Source organism: Cervus canadensis, chromosome 2 (genome assembly GCF_019320065.1).
Source record: "Cervus canadensis isolate Bull #8, Minnesota chromosome 2, ASM1932006v1, whole genome shotgun sequence".
Lineage (NCBI taxonomy): Eukaryota > Metazoa > Chordata > Mammalia > Artiodactyla > Cervidae > Cervus > Cervus canadensis.
Window position 1 is genome coordinate 13609770 of NC_057387.1, and position 14099 is coordinate 13623868.

Genomic DNA, 14099 nt, shown 5'->3' on the forward strand with positions numbered 1-14099 from the left:
AGAGCTGCCATTCCCATGGGCTGTAGCTTAGGCCCATAGAGACCAGTCACTGCCCAGAGCTGAGGCCAAGCAGGGCTCAACCTTGCTTCTCCTCTGCCACCTCCCCAGGCCACCTCCTCCCTGCCTCCCCTCAGGGCCTGAGCCTCTGGCGCAGTGTGGACTCTGCAGGACAGTTGGATTCTAGGTGCCCAGCCGGGCAGGTGTGGGAGGGTGGTAGCTGCCTCTGATAACAATGCTCTAGCAGGCGGAGCAGCCTCTCTGGCCCTTGGTGGCCCCTGGCCCTGAGGCTCTGTGTCACTGCTTGGTCAGCAAGATGGCTGTTTTCTTGCTGCTCTGCAGGTGGGGGGGGGGGCGGGGGGGGAGGAGAAGATGTCTGATCAGCTGCCTTTGGATAAGGACTCCCAGATCATTCAACATCTGGGGTTTCCTCCCACATCCAGCCTTCTGCCCCAAAGATGCAGTCTGCTTCCTGAGCCCTGTTTGGAAGAGGGGTTGCCCTGGGTTGCACAGGCAAGGACTGGACAGGCCCTTAAGGGGGAAGGTTTTCAAAAGCACCAGAACTCAAAAGAGAAAGGAGGAGGGGCTGTGTCTTCTCAGCATCTTCTGGGAGCTTCCACCGTGATTCCAGCCTCCTCCATCTCTGTCCACCTATTGTCTCTCTCAGTCCCTGAATTCCTCTGAATCTCTGATTTTTCCTTTCCTCTGTTGCTCATTCATTCATTCATTCACAGTATTCATTTAGTGTCAACCCTGAGCCAGGTTTGGGGGCTGTGACCTGAGGTTCTAGTCACATGTGTACCACGGTTGGGTCCTGGGTGCCTTCAGCCCTGACAGGTGTTCACCTTTTATTTGTTGGCTTGTGGGAGGTCTAGAGGGAGCCCTTTGGGAGAGTCAGGATAGCTGGGCCAATTTATCAAAGGCACACTTGGAGACCTTTGGGCAGCTGCTATTCACCAACCTTTATAGGAGGAGCTTGGTAGCCTCACAACTAATGGGTACCAGCTGGTATCACCCCTGGTCTAATAGAGAACAAGGTCCCGACAGTCCTCCCATTCTGAGGGTCCCCTTGGCCCACCTGTCCCCTCTGTGGGCTCTCCTGGCAGGCCTACACCTGGGGGCTCTCCTGGCCCACCACCACTATGGAGAATCTCAGTCTATGGTTTTCTTTTGGATTGCCAAGTGTTGTCAGAACTCTTGGCCCTCCCTCTTGCCTTCTCCAACCCTGGGAATTCTTTTATTTATTTATTTTTTTTTAATGTTTCTAATATGACCTTTATTGAGCAAGTACTGCTGGGACATTTAACATCAATCAAATAAAAGTTGCAAACTGTTCATGTCAACGAGGTTCTCCCATGAACAAAAGTCCTTTTTAAATGCACCAGTGAGGTAAGCATAATTATTCATATATAGCTTTCTTAAGGCTAAGAGAGTTCTGTGTTTCATTTATTATTTTTGACACAGTTGGTTCTTTGCATAATATACCTCAAGACATTCCCCGAGTGCCCCCCTTCCAACAGCTTAGGAAATTGGCCAATTCCCCAGGTACATACAGTTATCATGCATTTGAATCACCCAAAGACTGGGGGTGGGGAGCACCCTGAGCTTGTATGCAGGTCCCTCATATTGCACAAAGTAAAATACAATGTCTGGAGCCCCCATGGGAGAACTCGTTCTGTTTTGAAGCTGTCAATCACATGCATTTTTGAAATTGTCATATGGCTTAACCTTTTGCGATGGACTCAAATATTAGTCATTCTGGGTGACTTCCTTTCCTATGGCATGTGAAGTGACTTTCTCTATCTTTTTAGTAGACACTAGTTTCTCCTCAAAGGTCTCCTCATGCTCTTCAACCTTTTGAGTGACGGTTACAGATTTGGTGATATACTTGGTAGCACCATCTCCCCCCTCACTGGTGATTTTTTCTACCATTTTGGTTACCACCATTTTCTCCTCACTTTTATCACCACCCTTCTTTTCATCCACTGGGCTCACTTCTAGCCCGTTGGTGACGACTCCTTTCTCCTCTTCTCCCCCACTGCCTTTCTCCTTAGTTTCCTGTTCTTCCTCCTTCCCCTCCACCTCCCCATTGATGGCTATGTCTTCCTTCCTGGATTCCTTCAAACCTCCCTCCTCCTCCCCTCCCATCTCTTCCACTTTCTCCTTCTCCTCTTTCTCCTGTGTCTTCTCCTGCTCTTTGGCTTCCTTCTCTGGGCTCACCTTTACTGGCTTGGCGGGCACCTCCTCCTTCACGGGGGACTCCGCCTTCACTGGGGACTCAGCTTCTTCTTCTCTGGTGCATCTTTGGCTTCACCTCCTTTTTCTCTGCCTTCTCTTCCTTGGGAGATGCCTTGGCTTCTTCTTTCTTTTCTTCCTCCACCTTCTCTTTCTGTTCTCCTTTCTCAGCTCCAGCTTCTGCTTTGGGTTTCACTTCCTCCACGGGTGATTTTGCCACTGGGGACTTCAGCCCTGGAAATTCTGATGGAATTGGGGGGAAGGCTTCATCTCTCACCCGTCTCTCCACCCTTGACCTCCTCTGAGGGGCCCCAACTCTGTCACCAGCACCCATCCTGCCTGGCCTGGTGGTTTGCCCAATCTTTGACCTTCCATCTCCAGTTTCCAGCTACGATCAGCTGGGCACTTGAGGGTGGCCAAGGGGAACTGGTGTCTGCCGCTTGCCCTGGCCCAGCCTGGCCAGGCTGTTTGTGGGAACCAGGGCTTGGGTTACTGAGTAACTCGGGGTTGCTTAGAGGTGTTCTCTACTGGGGTCACCTTCTGCCTACTCCCTGCTCTCTTGGCTCAGGAATCCTCAAAACCAGTGGGCTTCTTTTCTCCATCGAACTTTCCCAGTGTTTGTGGGGAACGAAAGAGAAAAATAGTAAAGCACCAGAATCAGTAAGACTTTCGTTTGTTCATTCTTTGATTCACTCAGTACATCTTTGCTGTATCACCTTGGCAAACTGTGGAGCCCTCTGAGTTTCAGTTTCCTTATCTGTAGGAGAAATGATATTCCCTTTGTGGAAATGTTATGAGAATTACAAATAATTGCTGAGGAGTGCTGGCATTTTCATGGGCAGTCAACAGATATTGTTATTATTGTTCCGATTGGCTGAGCAGAGAGTGTAAATGGGTTGTTGACTCCAACATACAATGGGCACATGTGCCTCTGGTGACAGGCAAGGCTGGGGGGACAGCCACCTTGATGCGTTCTCCTGTTGTTGGCTGGAGTGAGTGACCAGCAGGTCTGGGGGCTAGGAAAAGCACATTCAGGAAGGGCCTTGGGGCCAGCAGGCCCCGTGACATAACAACTCTTGAATAGAGGAGATTTTGGGAGCCTTCCTTCATTCAACAAATATATATTAAGCACCTGCTGTGTGCCAGACACGGTGCTTATTGTTGGCAGTCCAGTGAAATGAGATATATCCCTGGGTGGGGGTGGGAGGTCTATCTGCAGGGGGGTGCAGATGAATCAGCAGGCAGTAGTATTGCCAAGGGTGACAGTGGGGGAGACAGGTCGTACCAGGACCCAGGCCTTGCTGGGGGTGGTCAGGGAAGGCTTCCCAGAGGAAGTGATTCTTACGTTGAGATCTGGCCTAGTTTCACAGCTAAGGTGGAACAGAAGGATTCCTTTTTGTCTAACAGTCTGGTATGGAAATAGAAAAAAGCTATACTAGGGAACTCCTCAGCACCCAAGGTCTGGGGGTAGACAAACCCCAGACCTCAGTTTTTCCCAAAACCCACAGCCACAGTGGCACCATAAAAATATTATTGTGTTTACACATAGCCATTGGTAAAAATCAAATATGGCCTTTTGTCCCCAGAGGCTCACCAAAATAGCTTCCGCATAAAAGATTGCCAAAATTAGATTACTCGTGTTTGTTAAGGTTTCTTCATCTGTAAAATGAAAATGACAATACCTTGGGAAAGAAGTTGGTCAAAAGGCAGTGATCTCAAAGTGATTTCATTTCAAAGCTTTTCATTCATGTAATACATTTTGTTTGCCTTCCTGCTACGTGCTAGATTCTAGAGGATTGTCCTCCATGTTCTGTCACCACCAAATGCAGGGGAATCATGCTGTGTCCTCAGGATGCCAAGGTAGATGAGATGTAGTCTCAATTCCCCAGCCCTGACAGCAGCTCTGCCTCAGTGGTACAACTCTTGTGGTCCTGTTGGGGGGTTCTGTGGTCAATTCCTGACCAGGAAGTTTTGAAAGACAGCAAAGATCAGAAGGCGAGAGTGTGTCTTCAGACCGAGAGGGACAGAGGACTGAATGCCAGCTCTGCCCAAAAGAGACTTTGGAGGAGTTGCTTACCATGCCTTGAACCCCGGTTTCTTCATCTGTTCCATGGAGCTAATAATAGTACTGATACCACAGGGGTTGTTGTGAAGATTAACGTCCACAAATCACGGGACTTGTAGTTTGCCTTCAGTAGTATAGTCACGGTTCTGACTGTTGTTCACAAGGAAACACATCAATAAGCTGTAGAGACATTTCTTTCTTTGCCTTCCATCCCTCCTTCTGGTAGTGGTAGGAGAACTTTGCTAACTGCTAGGAACATGGGAAAAACTTTGCTAACTGATAAGGACATGGGGGAAAAGTGGCCCTCATTCCTTAGTTTAAAAAATATAATTGTGTTCAGCTAACTCTCAAAGGCCTGACTAGAGTCCCTTAAAAGAAAAACCAGGGAGGACTTCCCTGATGGTCCAGTGGTTAGGACTGGGCCCCTTCACTGCAAGGTCTGGAGTTCCATCCCTGGTCGGGGAAGTAAGATCTCTCAAGCCGTGTGGTACAGGCCAAAAGAAGAGAGAAAAGCCAGAAGGGAACCCAGGGTGCAGTGGACTTGCTTCTAGAAATGAGTCACTTGAAGGTGACTGCAGTTAAAGGGAGCAGGGAGATGGGAAGCCACATCCTCGCCCCAGCTTCCCTTCCGCATTTCTCCTAAGGATTCCACCACCATCACCAAATCAACCAAAACCACAGCCAGGAAAGCTCAAGTCCTACCACCTCCCTCTGCCAGAAGCTGTTGTTCAGACGTCCAGACATTGGACCCTTGCTCCCTCTTCTAGGCCAGCCCCATCCCCAAGTGTGAGTGACACTTTGTGATGAATCCCTCTCTTCTCTGGAAAGGGAGCAGTTGAGTAGAAATATTCTTCATATACAACCCAGGACAGGACATTGTGAAGGTTGGAAGCACATCTTCTCTGCCCAGGGGCTGGTGAAGCACAGAAGGGTTGGAGCAGCCAGAATGGAGGTGGTAAGATGAGTCCATAAAGTTTGACAGGAGCTGCAGAAGGGTGATCAGACGGGGCTGTGAGCAGGAGAACTCAACCTCTCTAGTGCACATCTAGCGACATGGCTCCCTGCTCTGAACTCCCTCCTGCAGCCCCGCCAGCGTACCAAGCTCCTGAGACACAGGAGAGAACATGAGATCTGAGGCTCTTGACAAAGCAAGGTCATGACCATTCAGCCGTTCATTTCATAGCTATTTATTGAGCCATGTGTTGCAAGGTCAAGCAGGCCCTGCTTTCAACCCTGAGGCCAGGGCAGCAAACAGACAGACATTGTCCTTGCCCCCATGGAGCTGCTATCCTAGTGGAGGAGACACACAATAAACACACACAAATAGATACATTAGATGTCATGAGAGGTTTGTTGAAGAAAACAAAGCTGAGCTAGAGGATAGAGTGACGGGGGTTACTAGACTGGATCACTAGGGGAGGCTCAAGAGAGATGGAAGGAAGTGAGGGGATCTCATAGACTCCTAGGCGGAAGGAAGAGCACGTACACTGCCCCTGGGTTGAGAAGCAGGGAGGGCAGTGTGGTTGGAGGTCAGTGAGCAAGGGGAAGTGCCGGAGGGTATGAGAGCCAGCAGGTGGAGGGCTCAAGGCCCTGGTGAGGAGTTTGGACCTTACTATTAAGAAAATGGGGAGCAATTTGAGGGGTCAAGAGCAGAGAAATAACATGTCCTGAAGTATTATTTTAAAGGATCCCTCTGGCTGCCTAAGGAGCATGGCTGTAGGGATAAGCGGTCGCAGATGACCAGTCCTAAGGCTACAATTACAATCCAGGCAAGAGCAGACAGTAGCAGTAACAGTGTGGAAAGTAGCAGGTTCTGGAAGTATTTGGAAGGCAGAACCGACAAGGTTTATGAAGGACTGGATATATGAGAGAGAAAGGAGTTGCTACGGACTGAATTGTGTGCCCTCAGAGTCACATGTCCAGGACTTCCCTGATGGTCCAGTGGTTAAGAATCTGCCTTGCAATGCAGAGGATGTGAGTTTGATCCCTGGTCTTGGAACTAAGGTCCCACACACCTCAACTACTAGGACCATATGCCACAACTAGAGAGAAGCCAGCTTGCCACAACTAAGACCCAATGCAGCCAAATAATGATAATAATTAATTTTTAAAAGTCATATGTCAAAGTGCTAACCCCCATGGTGGTGGTATTTGGAGATGGGACCTTTGGGAGGTAGTCAGGTTGAGATGAGGTCATGAGAGTGGCCCCTCGTGACGGGATTAGTGCCCTTATAAGAAGAGAAAGCAGAGAGCTCCCCCAGCCCTTGCCCTTTTTGCTCTCACTTTCACTCTTGCTTGCTCTGCCAAGTGAAGACACAGCAAGAAGGTCGTTGCCAGGAAGAGAAGTCTCAGCAGAAACATCATGCTGCTAGCACCTTGATCTCAGACTTGCCGCCTGCACAACTGTGAGAAAATAAAGTTCTGCTGTTGAAGCACCCAGTTTATGGGCTTTTGTTATGCAGCCCAAGCTGACCAATACAGGAGTCAAGGATGGTGCCCAGATGTTTGATCTGAGCCACTGGTGGGAGGCCCATCTCCAGTAGGGAACTGAGAAGATCCCTCCCCAAAGCAGCCGGTCTCTCCCTCCAGGCTGAGATTTGCTTTCCAGACTCTATACTTTAGTCTGGGCTGTTACCAGAACACTCCTTCTTCTACTAAAACAGGACTTCACCTTCAAGGCCCACCTCGAGTATGACTCCATGCCTCTGGGCTCCTGGCTGCGTGCTCTCCAAATAGAGTGCCGGATGCCCCACTGGGATTTATACCTCCACCCCTTCTCTGGACTGGGCCAGAAATGTTTGACTGAAGGAAGACAGGACTTTGACTCCGCCAGGTGAACCAGTCCCGATGCTGCTGGGAGTTCTTTCTAGATCTCCACCCTTGAGGGCCTGCCCTTGCCTACTGCTTCCTCTGCCCGGCCCTCCGCCCTGAGACAGCTGGGCAGCCGGTGGTGGAGCTAGGTTAACACGCCGGTTCCCGCCTCCCTCTCACAACCTTCACCCTGGGGTTGCAGCTCCAGCACTCATAGCTCAAGCCAGAAGCAGGTTAGCTCTCCTGCAGCGGGGAGGCCCCACACCACCATCTACTGGGCGGCGGCGGAGGACAGGAAAGAGGAGGAGCCCGCACTGCTGGCTGGGCTGGGCTCCCTGGCCCATCATACCTTCTTGTGTGCTAAGTTACTTCAGTTATGTCCCACTGTTTGTGACCTCATGGACTGTAGCCTGCCAGGTTCCTCTGTCCATGGGGATTCTTCTAGGCAATGCTGGAGTGGGTTGGGTTATCTTATGTTCTTAGTCAGATCAATTTGTAAACAATATTATCTTTCCCACTTGTTCACTCAATAAATATTTAAGTATTTCATTTTATTAGCCATTTAAATATGCAGAGAGCCAGCAGTGTGCCAGGCACTACTCTATGCATTGGTTACACAGCAATAGGAAAAACTGTCAAGAGCAGGACAAAAAAAACCCTGAGTTTTCATTAATGTAAAGTTCATTAAAGTTCTTTTAAATCATATTGTTTTAAAATGTGTCACTACTGGGAATTTACTGGTGGTCCAGTGGTTAGGACTTGGCGCTTTCACTGCCATGGCTCAGGTTCAATCCCAGATCAGGAAACTAAGACCCCACAAGCCTTGCCACAGAGCCAAAAAGATAATAAAATGTGTCATTACTTGAAACTGGTGATTTGACTGCACCAAATTCCTGCCAGTGAAGTGAAGTGAAAGTCGCTCAGTTGTGTCCAACTCTTTGCGACTCCATGGACTATACAGTCCATGGAATTTTCTAGGCCAGAATACACGAGTGTGTAGCCTTTCCTTTCTCCAGCAGATCTTCCTCACCCAGGAATTGAACCAGGGTCTCCTGCATTGCAGGTGGATTCTTTACCAACTGAGGTATCAGGGAAGCCCTAAATTCCTGCCAAGTGGTTTGCAAATATGAGGTGAAAAACCCCAAAAGGCACTGAGTTCAGAAAGGGAGAAATTGAGCTGGTGGGGTGAAGTGTCTTAGGGAGTGTACCCAGAGAGCTCCTCCAGGATTCTGACTCTCCCCTGCTGAACATTTTTCCAAGCTCTGGACACACCTGAAGCTCTGGATTCAGTTAGAGCTGTCACATCTGAGATGTGCAATAAACAGAGAGGCAGGTTCAGATGAAAACCAGAGGAGGGTGGTAAAGGAACTGCGGCTGCTTTATCTGGACAATTGTGGTCTTAGACTGGGGGAGAGGGGCTTAACTGGTTCCTGTCTTCACCGTGAAATTGATTTACTAAGGGCTTGGAGAAAGCTATAGGAGTCAGACCGAGGTTTAGGTACAAGAGCCTTCTAGCACCCAGACCTGCTGCCGTGGGAGGAGACTGGGCTACCTGCAGCGGGGCTGGAAGATGGGTAACTCCTGGCAGGAGAATCATGGACCCAGAGAGTTAGGGGCCGAAAGCACCCTTATCAGAACCACTGCGGGAAAGTTGAAAAGGCTCAGCAGTTAACTGTGAGAGACTGCACGTGGCAGCACCCACTCCTCACGTGAACACTGCTGGCCTGGTAGGAACACGGGATCGGTCTCCCTCTGAATCACCTGGGCTGGAGAAGAAACTCTGAAAAATATGAGTGCCTGCCCCCACCCCACCGAGACTTTGATTTAATAGGTTTGGGTGGAGTCCTAGCACCAGTATTTTTCTTTTATAGCTCTCCAGACAATTTTAATAGGTAGCCAAAGTTGAGGCTCGCTGATCTAGACCAGCAGCACTAGCGCCCTCTACCAGGGAGCTTGTTAGAAGGGCGAGCTCCCAGGCCCTGCCCCAGGCCTACCGAATGAGAAACTCCTGGAGAGGGGCCCGCAGTATGCACGGAACAAGCCCTCTGGGTGATTCTGATGCATGCTGATGTTTTGGGGAACTTTCAGGCCTTTTCTAGCTCTAAGAGTCTCAGAACCTCAGGGAAACACAGCTCCATAACGGCTTACCCTTTTCACCAAGGAGGTGTGTTAACAGTTTAACCCACCTACAGGACAAACTAGTCAAACCTGAGATCACAGAACAGCTTCACTTCTTTATCACAGTGTCACACTTCGTGAAAAATCCAAACCAAAAACTTTACCCATCTTAAACTTTTTCAGGAAGTGTTCAGTTCGGCAGCAAACAGTGGTCCTTGAATCAGATATACCCATCACCTCCTGTCTCAGAGTATCTACTGCCTGGGTCCTAGACCTGACTGCCTGCTTTATGAGGTCTTTACCTAGGGGACCCTGCCATCGGGTTGGTTTTCATCCCATCTTCAGGAGTCAGGCATCAGTACACAGAGGGAAGGACCTGCCAAGCGAGAGTTGGCCCGACTCACCCAGAGACGGAAGTGGTGGTAAAGCCAGGATTGAGTAGAAGACCATGCCTGGCACCTCTGGTTCATTTAGTGTCAGATTTAAAGGGATGGGGAGACCAAACCCCTGAGTCAGAGGAAGCCTACAGCAGAGGGCATGTTTGCAAAGAGGGAATGAAGCATTCTGCGCTGGAGGCTCTGGACAAGACCAGAAGGCTGTGAGGGTTCCAGGATTTCCATCCATCAATTCCCCCCAGTGTAGAAGAGGAGGGACCCAGGCTCCTCTCAGAGATTTTTATCCAGGTGTTTCTCTTGGCCTCAGAGCAATGAGAAAGGCCCAAGAACCCAAAAAGGAATCAGACCTGGAGAGGAAGTAATGGCAAAAATCTAGGATCTCTAGGAAACACAGTCACGTAAGAAAGAAGAGGAACGGGAGTTAGTGAAATCTTGGCCCCACTGAGGGGAAGCCAGGAGGAGAAGGGCACAGGAGGAATGCTACTCAGGCACACCAGCCACCTTCCCTCTCCTGTATCCCTCCCTGCAATTCCCTCTGAGATACTGTCATGAGGATGCCCGACAGGCACTAGCACATGTTGTAGCGGGCACTCGTTCTGTAAATTCTCTGGCCCTTACCTCTCAGCTAGTGCTGTGGTTATGGTTTCATACAAGCTTCGACCAGCGTAGTGCAGGCACTACCTGACAGTGTCTGTCCTGGGAATATGTGCCGTACCTCCCATTTCTACCCCTGGGGCTTCTTTGCAAGACCCTACAAAACTCATGGGCCTCCCAGGTGGTGCTAGTGGTAAAGAACACACCTGCCCATGCAGGAGACGCAGGTTTGATCCCTGGAGAAGATCGTTGGGAAGATCACCTGGAGAAGGGCATGGCAACCCAGTCCAGTATTCTTGCCTGGAGAATCCCATGGACAGAGGAGCCTGGTGGGCTATAGTCCATGGGGTCACAAAGAGTCAGACACGACTGAAGTGACTTAGCGTGCAAGCGCACACAAAGACTTATGCATGTGTAACTGGGAAGCATGGAGGGGAAGCATTGGGGGAGGTGCCAGGGACTGAATGTTCGTAGCCTCCCAAATTTCAGGTTGAAACTCTAAACTATACCCCCTCAACATGATGATATTAGGAGGTGGGGCCTCTGGGAGGTGATTTGGTCATGAGGGTGGAAGCCCCATAAATGGGATTAGTGCCCTTATTAAAGGAACCCCAGCAAGCTCTCTCTCCCTATTTTCACCATGTGAGGATACAAGAAGTTGGAAGACCCTCAACCAGCACCCAGATTTTAGACGTCCAGTGCCCAGAACTGAGAATTCAGTTCAGTTCAGTCTCTCAGTCGTGTCCTACTCTTTGCAACCCCATGGACTGCAGCACGCTAGGCTTCCCTGTCCATCACCAATTCTTGGAGCTTACTCAAATTCACATCCACTGAGTCCGTGATGCCATCCAACCATCTCATCCTCTGTCATCCCCTTCTCCTCCTGCCTTCAATCTTTCCCAGCATCAGGGTCATCTCCAATGAGTGCGCTTTACGCATCAGGTGGCCAAAGTATTGGGGTTTCAGCTTCAGCATCAGCCCTTCCAATGGATATTCAGGACTGATTTCCTTAATGATTGACTGCTTCGATCTCCTTGCTGTCCAAGGGACTCTCAAGAGCCTTCTCCAACACCTCAGTTCAAAAGCATCAATTCTTCGGTGCTCAGCTTTCTTTATATGACAATTAAATTTCGGTTATTTATAAGCCATTCAGTCTGTGGTATCTTTTTTTTTTTTGGTTTGTTTTTTGTTTGCTTATTGAAGTATAACTGACTTACAATATTATATTAGTTTCAGGTGTACAACATAGTGATTTGATTTTTATTTTATTTTGTTTTGTTTGGCCATGCTGCGTGGCTTGCAGGATCTTAGTTCCCGACCAGAGATGGAACCTGGGCGCTTGGCACTGAGATCGTGGAGTCCTAACCACTGGGCCACCAGGGAATTCCCTAAATATTTTTATACAATACAAAATGATCACCACTATAATACTCTGTTATAGCATCCCAGACTGATTCAGATAGGGAGTTAACCATAGTGCGGCACCCGTGTCTAACGGGGGTCAGGAGCCATACATACATTTCCCCTTTGCATTTTCTCTCAGTGGGTGGTTCTGAGATCCATTTCATAAGGCTCCTCAAAAGGTCCTGTGAGACTGAGCCTGAGTCATGTGCTATAGTAGCTAACTGAATGACACGTCTTTATATCATCTTTCCCTTTTTCTCTCTTTCACTCAGCTTGTTTTGCATACCTTTTCTCTGGATCAAATTCCCAAATAAACTACCTGCATGAAAACATTTGATTCTTGCTTTTGGGAGAAACTAGCTAAACCAATTGGTTCCAGACTAGAATGGGATTTTGGGGCTGTATCACTCTTTAGTCAGATGGTGAAAAGGACTCCATTGCTGGTAATTCCTGGTGTATGATCGAATCAAGATGACTAAGATCCTCAGTTGTGGTGGATTGGGATGTGGTAAAAGGTGAAGTGTTAGGCATTTGTGATAGCTATAACCCTTGGGATGGGGGCAACAGTAATTGTGAGGACTGGTTGGCTTTTAACTGTTTTGGAAGCCTTCAAAAAACAGAAAATTAGAGGCTCAGGTCAACCAACTAACAACTCAAGGTATACCATGCAAGTCAGAGAGCCTCTAGGAAGAGTCTCACCTAGGCCGCAGGGCAGACAGTGAAAAAATCAGATATGGGGTATAACTGAGGGTAGCACAACAGCAAAGGAGACTGAGTGCATAGCATCAACAGGTCTCCTACGTCGGAGTCAGGACCCTGAAGGGAAAAGAGTAAGACTAAAAGACCCAGAAGGAGACATCTGGGGATGCATGAACCTGAGAATTCCGAAACTCCAGGTTGATCTGAACACTCCAGTCCAGAAGCAACCCTCGTCCCTTGCAGATTAGCACCATCATCAAATACTTAAAGGATAAAAGGATGGTAGTTTTGTTGAGATTAAGTGATGGATACACAAGAGTTCATATATTATTCATTTGTCTGGCTCTTGTAGAAGCCAAGCAGAGGAGATGAGAATGAGTTACCACAAATTTAACCACATGGGAGCCCCAATCATAGCTGCCACACTGACTGTGGTATCTTTAGCAGCCAGCTTCTAGCATCGATATGTGACTGTTGGTCTGGAAAGTGTGTCCTCCATCCTCCTTGGTAAGGATGGGCTAAAGCAGGTGGCCTTTATAGGGGAAGGACAGCAGCACGTCATCTCCAACTCGCCACAAGATCAAATGAACTCTCCTGCTCTCTAACCAACAGTCTGCAGGAAATTCAATTGTCTTGACACTGCCCAACACGTGCCAGTCCACTGGATTGATGATGTGCTACTTGGACTTGATCATGAAAGATGGTAAGTGGTTTAGTAAGACTGGAAGATTCAGGTTCCTGGCTATACAGCTGTTAGCAAACTAATACCCTCTTGGGCCCTTGGAGTTTCTCCTTTCCTTTCATTGCTCCTACCCAGGACTGTAACGTGCAGCAAATCATTTCTCTGCCACCAAGGGCTTTGTAGCTAATAGATATTGCCTAATAATCACGAGGACCAAGTAGCCTCTATGCTCTGTTAGACCCCAAACAATGATGAAGAACTCTCTCTGACATATTCCTGGCGTCCACAAGACTACTTATCCATTCACAAATCTTAACTGAGGAATGCATGTCTTGTTTCCAAGCACCTATCCCCATACCCTAGGTTAACTATAATATCATCCCAGGGGCCCCTCTGCTGTGTGGAGTACAGCTGTGAATGCGTCTGGATCATTGCCCACCCAATCCCAATCCCATGATTTAATCACAACTGATCCACTGATTATATATGGAGCTGCCTGCTTCATTTTTCAGTCTCAAGATGCCTCCTCAGTTCGGTGGGCACTTTTTATTCCCTCTGTCCTCCAACACTGACACATTGAAGAAACTTTAAGGGATCCAATAATCTGAGGCATGCCAGAATATCTCCTCTGTAATAAAGGACAAAGAGCTGCATTTTGTATCTCCTACCACTAAGAAGAGTAGTAACTGGCAGAACTCTTTAAATTTTGATGGCAGCCTATCCCACATATGGGAACTTTGCTCCACACCATTTATGCAGTGACTTGAAGGACTTTTAGTTTTGAGTGGGGTTCAAAGCAAGAGAAAGAGCTATACAGCATATCCAGACTATGACTGAAGCTATCCCATCTCTAAAGCCACATCACACACACACACAAATGCAATGAATCCAAAGGTATTTACAGTGGATTAGGATATTGTAGAGAGTCTCTAGAAAACCCCTGTAGAACTGTTAACACAGACTCGAGGTTCTGGAGCAAAATTCTGCCAAATGTGAAAGAGAATGACTTGTCATTTGCCAGATGGGCTATAAGGCGTGAGCACAGACCCAGCACTGACTATGGGACATGGAGACTATTCATCTAGGGCTGCTCATCTTG